The 7,449-nt window shown below is 41.7% G+C and overlaps 10 pseudogenes; all 10 read right to left on the reverse strand.

The window, feature by feature from the left end:
* Positions 1–1,007: 1,007 nt before the first annotated feature.
* LOC146750211 (5S ribosomal RNA) lies at positions 1,008–1,127 on the reverse strand (annotated as a pseudogene).
* Positions 1,128–1,223: 96 nt separating this feature from the next.
* On the reverse strand, positions 1,224–1,343 carry LOC146750212 (5S ribosomal RNA; annotated as a pseudogene).
* A 96-nt stretch (positions 1,344–1,439) lies between these two features.
* Positions 1,440–1,559, reverse strand: LOC146750213 (5S ribosomal RNA; annotated as a pseudogene).
* A 312-nt stretch (positions 1,560–1,871) lies between these two features.
* On the reverse strand, positions 1,872–1,991 carry LOC146750214 (5S ribosomal RNA; annotated as a pseudogene).
* Positions 1,992–2,286: 295 nt separating this feature from the next.
* LOC146750215 (5S ribosomal RNA) lies at positions 2,287–2,406 on the reverse strand (annotated as a pseudogene).
* A 96-nt stretch (positions 2,407–2,502) lies between these two features.
* On the reverse strand, positions 2,503–2,621 carry LOC146750216 (5S ribosomal RNA; annotated as a pseudogene).
* A 2,483-nt stretch (positions 2,622–5,104) lies between these two features.
* Positions 5,105–5,224, reverse strand: LOC146750217 (5S ribosomal RNA; annotated as a pseudogene).
* A 312-nt stretch (positions 5,225–5,536) lies between these two features.
* LOC146750218 (5S ribosomal RNA) lies at positions 5,537–5,656 on the reverse strand (annotated as a pseudogene).
* Positions 5,657–6,381: 725 nt separating this feature from the next.
* LOC146750219 (5S ribosomal RNA) lies at positions 6,382–6,500 on the reverse strand (annotated as a pseudogene).
* A 311-nt stretch (positions 6,501–6,811) lies between these two features.
* LOC146750220 (5S ribosomal RNA) lies at positions 6,812–6,931 on the reverse strand (annotated as a pseudogene).
* Between the last annotated feature and the right edge of the window lie 518 nt (positions 6,932–7,449).

Raw genomic sequence — 7,449 nt, forward strand, 5'->3', positions numbered from 1 at the left:
GGAAAAGTACTGAAAAGTTGTGGCAAAGTCGTGGCAAAATACTGAAAAGTGAGGCAAAGTACTGACAAGTTGTGGCAAAGTGCTGAAAAGTAGAGGCAAAGTACCGAAAAGTGTGGCAAAGTACTGAAAAGTTGTGGCAAAGTGCTGAAAAGTAGTGGCAAAGTAAGGAAAAGTAGTGGCAAAGTGCTGAAAAGTGTGGCAAATTACTAAAAAGTTGTGGCAAAGTGCTGAAAAGTTGTGGCAAAGTACTGAAAAGCAGTGGCAAAGTACTGAAAAGTGTGGCAAAGCACAGAAAAGTTGTGGCAAAGTGCTGAAAAGGGTGGCAAAGTACTGCAAAGTTGTGGCAAAGTCGTGGCAAAGTACTGAAATGTTGTGGCAAAGTGCTGAAAAGTGTGGCAAAGTACTGAAAAGTTGTGGCAAAGTCGTGGAAAAGTACTGAAAAGTGTGGCAAAGTACTGAAAATTGTGGCAAAGTACTGAAAGGTTGTGGCAATGTCGTGGCAAAGTACTGAAAAGTGTGGCAAAGTACTGAAAAGTTGTGGCAAAGTTCTGAAAAGTAGTGGCAAAGTACTGAAAGGTAGTGGCAAAGTGCTGAAAAGTGTGGCAAAGTACTGAAAAGTTGTGGCAAAGTGCTGAAAAATAGTGGCAAAGTACTGAAAAGCAGTGGCAAAGTACTGAAAAGTGTGGCAAAGTACTGAAAAGTTGTGGCAAAGTCGTGGCAAAGTACTGAAAAGTGTGGCAAAGTACTGAAAAGTTTTTTCAAAATGCTGAAAAGTAGTGGCAAAGTACTGAAAATGTGGCAAAGTACTGAAAAGTTGTCGCAAAGTGCTGAAAAGCCTTGGCAAAGTACTGAAAAGTGTGGCAAAGTACTGAAAAGTTGTGGCGAAGTGCTGAAAAGTAGTGGCAAAGTACTGAAAAGTAGTGGCAAAGTGCTGAAAAGTGTGGCAAAGTACTGAAAAAAAATCCCGGGAAAAAGTTAATATGTACGGTGGAATAAAAATGTTGATGAGCCTAATGCACGTGCTATTCCCAGCCGGTCTCCCATGCAAGTACTGACCACGCCCGCTGCAGCTTAACTTCAGTGATTGGACGAGAACTGGTGTATTCTGCAATGGTTTGGCCGTAGGCTGAATATTCGTCCGAATTGTATGTAATTTAATGCTTCGTCTAAGCAAAAAATCATGGGAAAAAGTTAGTATGTAATGTTGAATAAAAATGTTGATGAGCCTACTGCACGTTGTATTCCCAGCCGGTCTCCCGTGCAAGTACTAACCACGCCCGATGGAGCTTAAATTCAGTGATCGGACGAGAACTGATGTATTCTGCAATGGTTTGTCAGTAGGCTGAATGTTCGTCGGAATTTGATGTAATTTAATACTTCGGCTAGGTAAAAAATCCCGGGATAAAGTTAGAATGTACGGTGGAATAAAAATGTTGATGAGTCTAATGCTCGTGGTATTCCCAGCCGGTCTCGCATGCAAGTACTAACCACGCCCGATGCAGCTTAACTTCAGCGATCGGACGAGAACTGGTGTATTCTGCAATGGTTTGGCAGTAGGCTGAATATTCGTTCGAATTGTATGTCATTTAATGCTTCGTCTAGGCAAAAAATCATGGGAAAAAGTTAGTATATAATGTGGAATAAAAATGTTGATGAGCCTACTGACTGTGGTATTCCCAGCCGGTCTCCCATGCAAGTACTAACCACGCCCGATGCAACTTAACTTCAGTGATCGGAAGAGAATTGGTGTATTCTGCAATGGGTTGGCAGTAGGCTGAATATTCGTTGGAATTGGATGTTGTTTAATGCTTCGGCTAGACAAAAAATCCCGCGAAAAAAATAGTATGTATGGTAGAATACAAATGTTGATGAGCCTACTGAATGTGGTATTCCCAGCCGGTCTCCCATGCAAGTACTAACCACGCCCGATGCAACTTAACTTCAGTGATCGGAAGAGAATTGGTGTATTCTGCAATGGGTTGGCAGTAGGCTGAATATTCGTTGGAATTGGATGTTGTTTAATGCTTCGGCTAGGCAAAAAATCCCTGGAAAAAGTTAGAATGTACAGTAGAATAAAAATGTTAATGATCCTGCTGTACATGGTATTCCCAGCCGGTCTCCCATGCAAGTACTAACCACTTCAGTGATCGGACGAGAACTGGTGTATTCTGCAATGGTTTGGCACTAGGCTGAATATTCGTCAGAATTGGATGTCATTTAATAATACGGTTAGGCAAAAAATCATGGGAAAAAGTTAGTATGTAATGTGGAATAAAAATGTTGATGAGCCTACTACATGTGGTATTCCCAACCGGTCTCCCATTCAAGTACTAACCATGCCCGATGCAGGTTAACTTCAGTGATCGGATGAGAACTGGTGTATTCTGCATTGGTTTGGCAGAAGGCTGAATATTCGTCGCAATTGAATGTCATTTAATGCTTCGGCTAGGCAAAAAATCATAGAAAAAAGATAGTATGTACAGTGAAATAGAAATGTTGATGAGCCTACTGCACGTGGTATTCTCAGCTGGTCTCCCATGCAAGTACTAACCACGTCCGGTGAGATTAACTTCAGTGATCGGACGAGAACTGGTGTATTCTGCATTGGTTTGTCAGTAGGCTGAACATTCGTCGGAATTGGATGACATTTAATGCTTCGGCTATGCAAAAAATCATGGGAAAAAGTTAGTATGTACAGTGAAATAAAAATGTTGATGAGCCTACTGCACGTGGTATCATCAGCCGGTTTCCCATGCAAGTACTAACCACGTCCGGTGAGCTTAACTTCAGTGATCAAACGAGAACTGATGTATTCTGCAATGGTTTGGCAGTAGGCTGAATACACGTCGGAAGTGGATGTCATTTAATGCTACGGCTAGGTAAAAAATCCCGGGAAAAAGTTAGAATGTACGGTGGAATAAAAATGTTGATGAGCCTAATGCACGTGGTATGCCCAGCCGGTCTCCAATGCAAGTACTAACCACGCCCAATGCAGCTTAACTTCAGTGATTGGACGAGAACTGGTGTATTCTGCAATGGTTTGTCAGTAGGCTGAATATTCGTCGGAATTTGATGTAATTTAATACTTCGGCTAGGCAAAAAATCCCGGGAAAAAGTTAGAATGTACGGTGGAATAAAAATGTTGATGAGCCTAATGCACGTGGTATTCCCAGCCGGTCTCGCATGCAAGTACTAACCACGCCCGATGCAGCTTAACTTCAGCGATCGGACGAGAACTGGTAATGGCAAAGTACTGAAAAGTAGTGGCAAAGTGTTGAAAAGTGTGGCAAAGTACTGAAAAGTTGTGTCAAGTGCTGAAAAGTAGTGGCAAAGTACTGAGAAGCAGTGGCAAAGTACTGAAAAGGGTGGCAAAGTACTGAAAAGTTGTGGCAAAGTCGTGGCAAAGTACTGTACAATGTGGCAAAGTACTGAAAAGTTGTGGCAAAGTGCTGAAAATTAGTTGCAAAGTACTGAAAAGCAGTGGCAAAGTGTTGGAAAATGTGGCAAAGTACTGAAAAGTAGTGGCAAAGTACTGAAAAGTTGTGGCAAAGTGCTGAAAATTAGTGGCAAAGTACTGAAAAGTGTGGCAAAGTACTCAAAAGTTTTGGCAATGTCGTAGCAAAGTACTGAAAAGTGTGGCAAAGTACTGAAAGGTAGTGGTAATGTACTGAAAAGCAGTGGCAAAGTCCTGAAAAGTGTGGCCAAGTACTGAAAAGTTGTGACAAAGTCGTGGCAAAGTACTGAAAAGTTGTGGCAAAGTTGTGGCAAAGTACTTAAAATTGTGGCAAAGTACTGAAAAGTTGTGGCAAAGTGCTGATAAGTAGTGGCAAAGTACTGAAAAGTAGTGGCAAAGTATTGAAAAGTGTGGCAAAGTACTGAAAAGTTGTGGCAAAGTGCTGAATAGTAGTGACAAAGTACTGAAAAGTTGTGGCATAGTACTGAAAGGCGGTGGCGAAGTGCTGAAAAGTAGTGGCAAAGTACTGAAAAAGTGTGGCAAAGTACTGACAAGTTGTGGCAAAGTGCTGAAAAGTTTTGGCAAAGTACTGAAAATCAGTGGCAAAGTACTGAAAAGTGTGGAAAAGTACTGAAAAGTTGTGGCAAAGTCGTGGCAAAGTACTGAAAAGTGTGGCAAAGTACTGAAAAGTTGTGGCAAAGTACTGAAAAGCGTGGCAAAGTACAGAAAAGTTGTGACAAAGTGCTGAAAAGTAGTGACAAAGTACTGAAAAGTGTGGCAAAGTACTGAAAAGTTGTGGCAAATTCGTGGCAAAGAGCTGAAAAGTAGTGGCAAAGTACTGAAAAGTAGTGGCAAAGTGCTGAAAAGTGTGGCAAAGTAATGAAAAGTTGTGGCAAAGTGCTGACAATTAGTGGCAAAGTACTGAAAAGGTTGGCAAAGTACAGCAAAGTTGTGGCAAAGTCGTGGCAAAGTACTGAAAAGTGTGGCAAATTACAGAAAAGTTGTGGCAAAGTGCTGAAAAGTGTGGCAAAGTACTGAAAAGTTGTGGCAAAGAGCTGAAAAATAGTGGCAAAGTACTGAAAAGCAGTGGCACAGTACTGAAATGTTGTGGCAAAGTCGTGGCAAAGTACTGAAAAGTGTGGCAAAGTACTGAAAAGTTTTGTCAAAATGCTGAAAAGTAGTGGCAAAGTACTGAAAAGTGTGGCAAAGTATAGAAAAGTAGTGGCAAAGTACTGGAAAGTGTGGCAAAGAACTGAAAAGTTGTGGCAAAGTGCTGACAATTAGTGGCAAAGTACTGAAAGCAGTTGCAAAGTACTGAAAAGTGTGGCAAAGTACTGAAAAGTTGTGGCAAAGTCGTGGCAAAGTAATGAAAAGTGTGGCAAAGTACTGAAAAGTTTTTTCAAAATGCTGAAAAGTAGTGGCAAAGTACTGAAAAGTGTGGCAAAGTACTGAAAAGTTGTCGCAAAGTGCTGAAAAGCCTTGACAAAGTACTGAAAAGTGTGGCAAAGTACTGAAAAGTTGTGGCGAAGTGCTGAAAAGTAGTGGCAAAGTACTGAAAAGTAGTGGCAAAGTGCTGAAAAGTGTGGCAAAGTACTGAAAAAAAAATCCCGGGAAAAAGTTAGTATGTACGGTGGAATAAAAATGTTGATGAGCCTAATGCACGTGCTATTCCCAGCCGGTCTCCCATGCAAGTACTGACCACGCCCGCTGCAGCTTAACTTCAGTGATTGGACGAGAACTGGTGTATTCTGCAATGGTTTGGCCGTAGGCTGAATATTCGTCCGAATTGTATGTAATTTAATGCTTCGTCTAAGCAAAAAATCATGGGAAAAAGTTAGTATGTAATGTGGAATAAAAATGTTGATGAGCCTACTGCACGTTGTATTCCCAGTCGGTCTCCCGTGCATGTACTAACCACGCCCGATGGAGCTTAAATTCAGTGATCGGACGAGAACTGATGTATTCTGCAATGGTTTGTCAGTAGGCTGAATGTTCGTCGGAATTTGATGTAATTTAATACTTCGGCTAGGTAAAAAATCCCGGGATAAAGTTACAATGTACGGTGGAATAAAAATGTTGATGAGCCTAATGCTCGTGGTATTCCCAGCCGGTCTCGCATGCAAGTACTAACCACGCCCGATGCAGCTTAACTTCAGCGATCGGACGAGAACTGGTGTATTCTGCAATGGTTTGGCAGTAGCCTGAATATTCGTTCGAATTGTATGTCATTTAATGGTTCGTCTAGGCAAAAAATCATGGGAAAAAGTTAGTATATAATGTGGAATAAAAATGTTGATGAGCCTACTGACTGTGGTATTCCCAGCCGGTCTCCCATGCAAGTACTAACCACGCCCGATGCAACTTATCTTCAGTGATCGGAAGAGAATTGGTGTATTCTGCAATGGGTTGGCAGTAGGCTGAATATTCGTTGGAATTGGATGTCGTTTAATGCTTCGGCTAGACAAAAAATCCCGCGAAAAAAATAGTATGTATGGTAGAATACAAATGTTGATGAGCCTACTGAATGTGGTATTCTCAGCCGGTCTCCCATGCAAGTACTAACCACGTCCGGTGGGCTTTACTTCAGTGATCGGAAGAGAGCTGGTGTATTCTGCAATGGGTTGGCAGTAGGCTAAAAACTCGTCGGAATTGGATGATATTTAATGCTTCGGCTAGGCAAAAAATCCCTGGAAAAAGTTAGAATGTACAGTAGAATAAAAATGTTAATGATCCTGCTGTACATGGTATTCCCAGCCGGTCTCCCATGCAAGTACTAACCACTTCAGTGATCGGACGAGAACTGGTGTATTCTGCAATGGTTTGGCACTAGGCTGAATATTCGTCAGAATTGGATGTCATTTAATAATACGGTTAGGCAAAAATCATGGGAAAAAGTTAGTATGTAATGTGGAATAAAAATGTTGATGAGCCTACTGCACGTTGTATTCTCAGCTGGTCTCCCATGCAAGTACTAACCACGTCCGGTGAGATTAACTTCAGTGATCGGACGAGAACTGGTGTATTCTGCATTGGTTTGTCAGTAGGCTGAAAATTCGTCGGAATTGGATGACATTTAATGCTTCGGCTATGCAAAAAATCATGGGAAAAAGTTAGTATGTACAGTGAAATAAAAATGTTGATGAGCCTACTGCACGTGGTATCATCAGCTGGTTTCCCATGCAAGTACTAACCACGTCCGGTGAGCTTAACTTCAATGATCAAACGAGAACTGATGTATTCTGCAATGGTTTGGCAGTAGGCTGAATACACTTCGGAAGTGGATGTCATTTAATGCTACGGCTAGGCAAAAAATCATGGGAAAAAGATTGTATGTAATGTGGAATAAAAATGTTGATGAGCCTACTGCACGTGGTGTTCCCAGCCGGTCTCCAATGTAAGTACTAACCACGCCCAATGCAGCTTAACTTCAGTGATTGGACGAGAACTGGTGTATTCTGCAATGGTTTGTCAGTAGGCTGAATATTCGTCGGAATTTGATGTAATTTAATACTTCGGCTAGGCAAAAAATCCCGGGAAAAAGTTAGAATGTACGGTGGAATAAAAATGTTGATGAGCCTAATGCACGTGGTATTCCCAGCCGGTCTCGCATGCAAGTACTAACCACGCCCGATGCAGCTTAACTTCAGCGATCGGACGAGAACTGGTAATGGCAAAGTACTGAAAAGTAGTGGCAAAGTGTTGAAAAGTGTGGCAAAGTACTGAAAAGTTGTGTCAAGTGCTGAAAAGTAGTGGCAAAGTACTGAGAAGCAGTGGCAAAGTACTGAAAAGGGTGGCAAAGTACTGAAAAGTTGTGGCAAAGTCGTGGCAAAGTACTGTACAGTGTGGCAAAGTACTGAAAAGTTGTGGCAAAGTGCTGAAAATTAGTTGCAAAGTACTGAAAAGCAGTGGCAAAGTGTTGGAAAATGTGGCAAAGTGATGAAAAGTAGTGGCAAAGTACTGAAAAGTTGTGGCAAAGTGCTGAAAATTAGTGGCAA

This window comes from Saccoglossus kowalevskii, chromosome 2 (assembly GCF_978046115.1).
Source record: "Saccoglossus kowalevskii chromosome 2, keSacKowa6.1, whole genome shotgun sequence".
Classification (NCBI taxonomy): domain Eukaryota; kingdom Metazoa; phylum Hemichordata; class Enteropneusta; family Harrimaniidae; genus Saccoglossus; species Saccoglossus kowalevskii.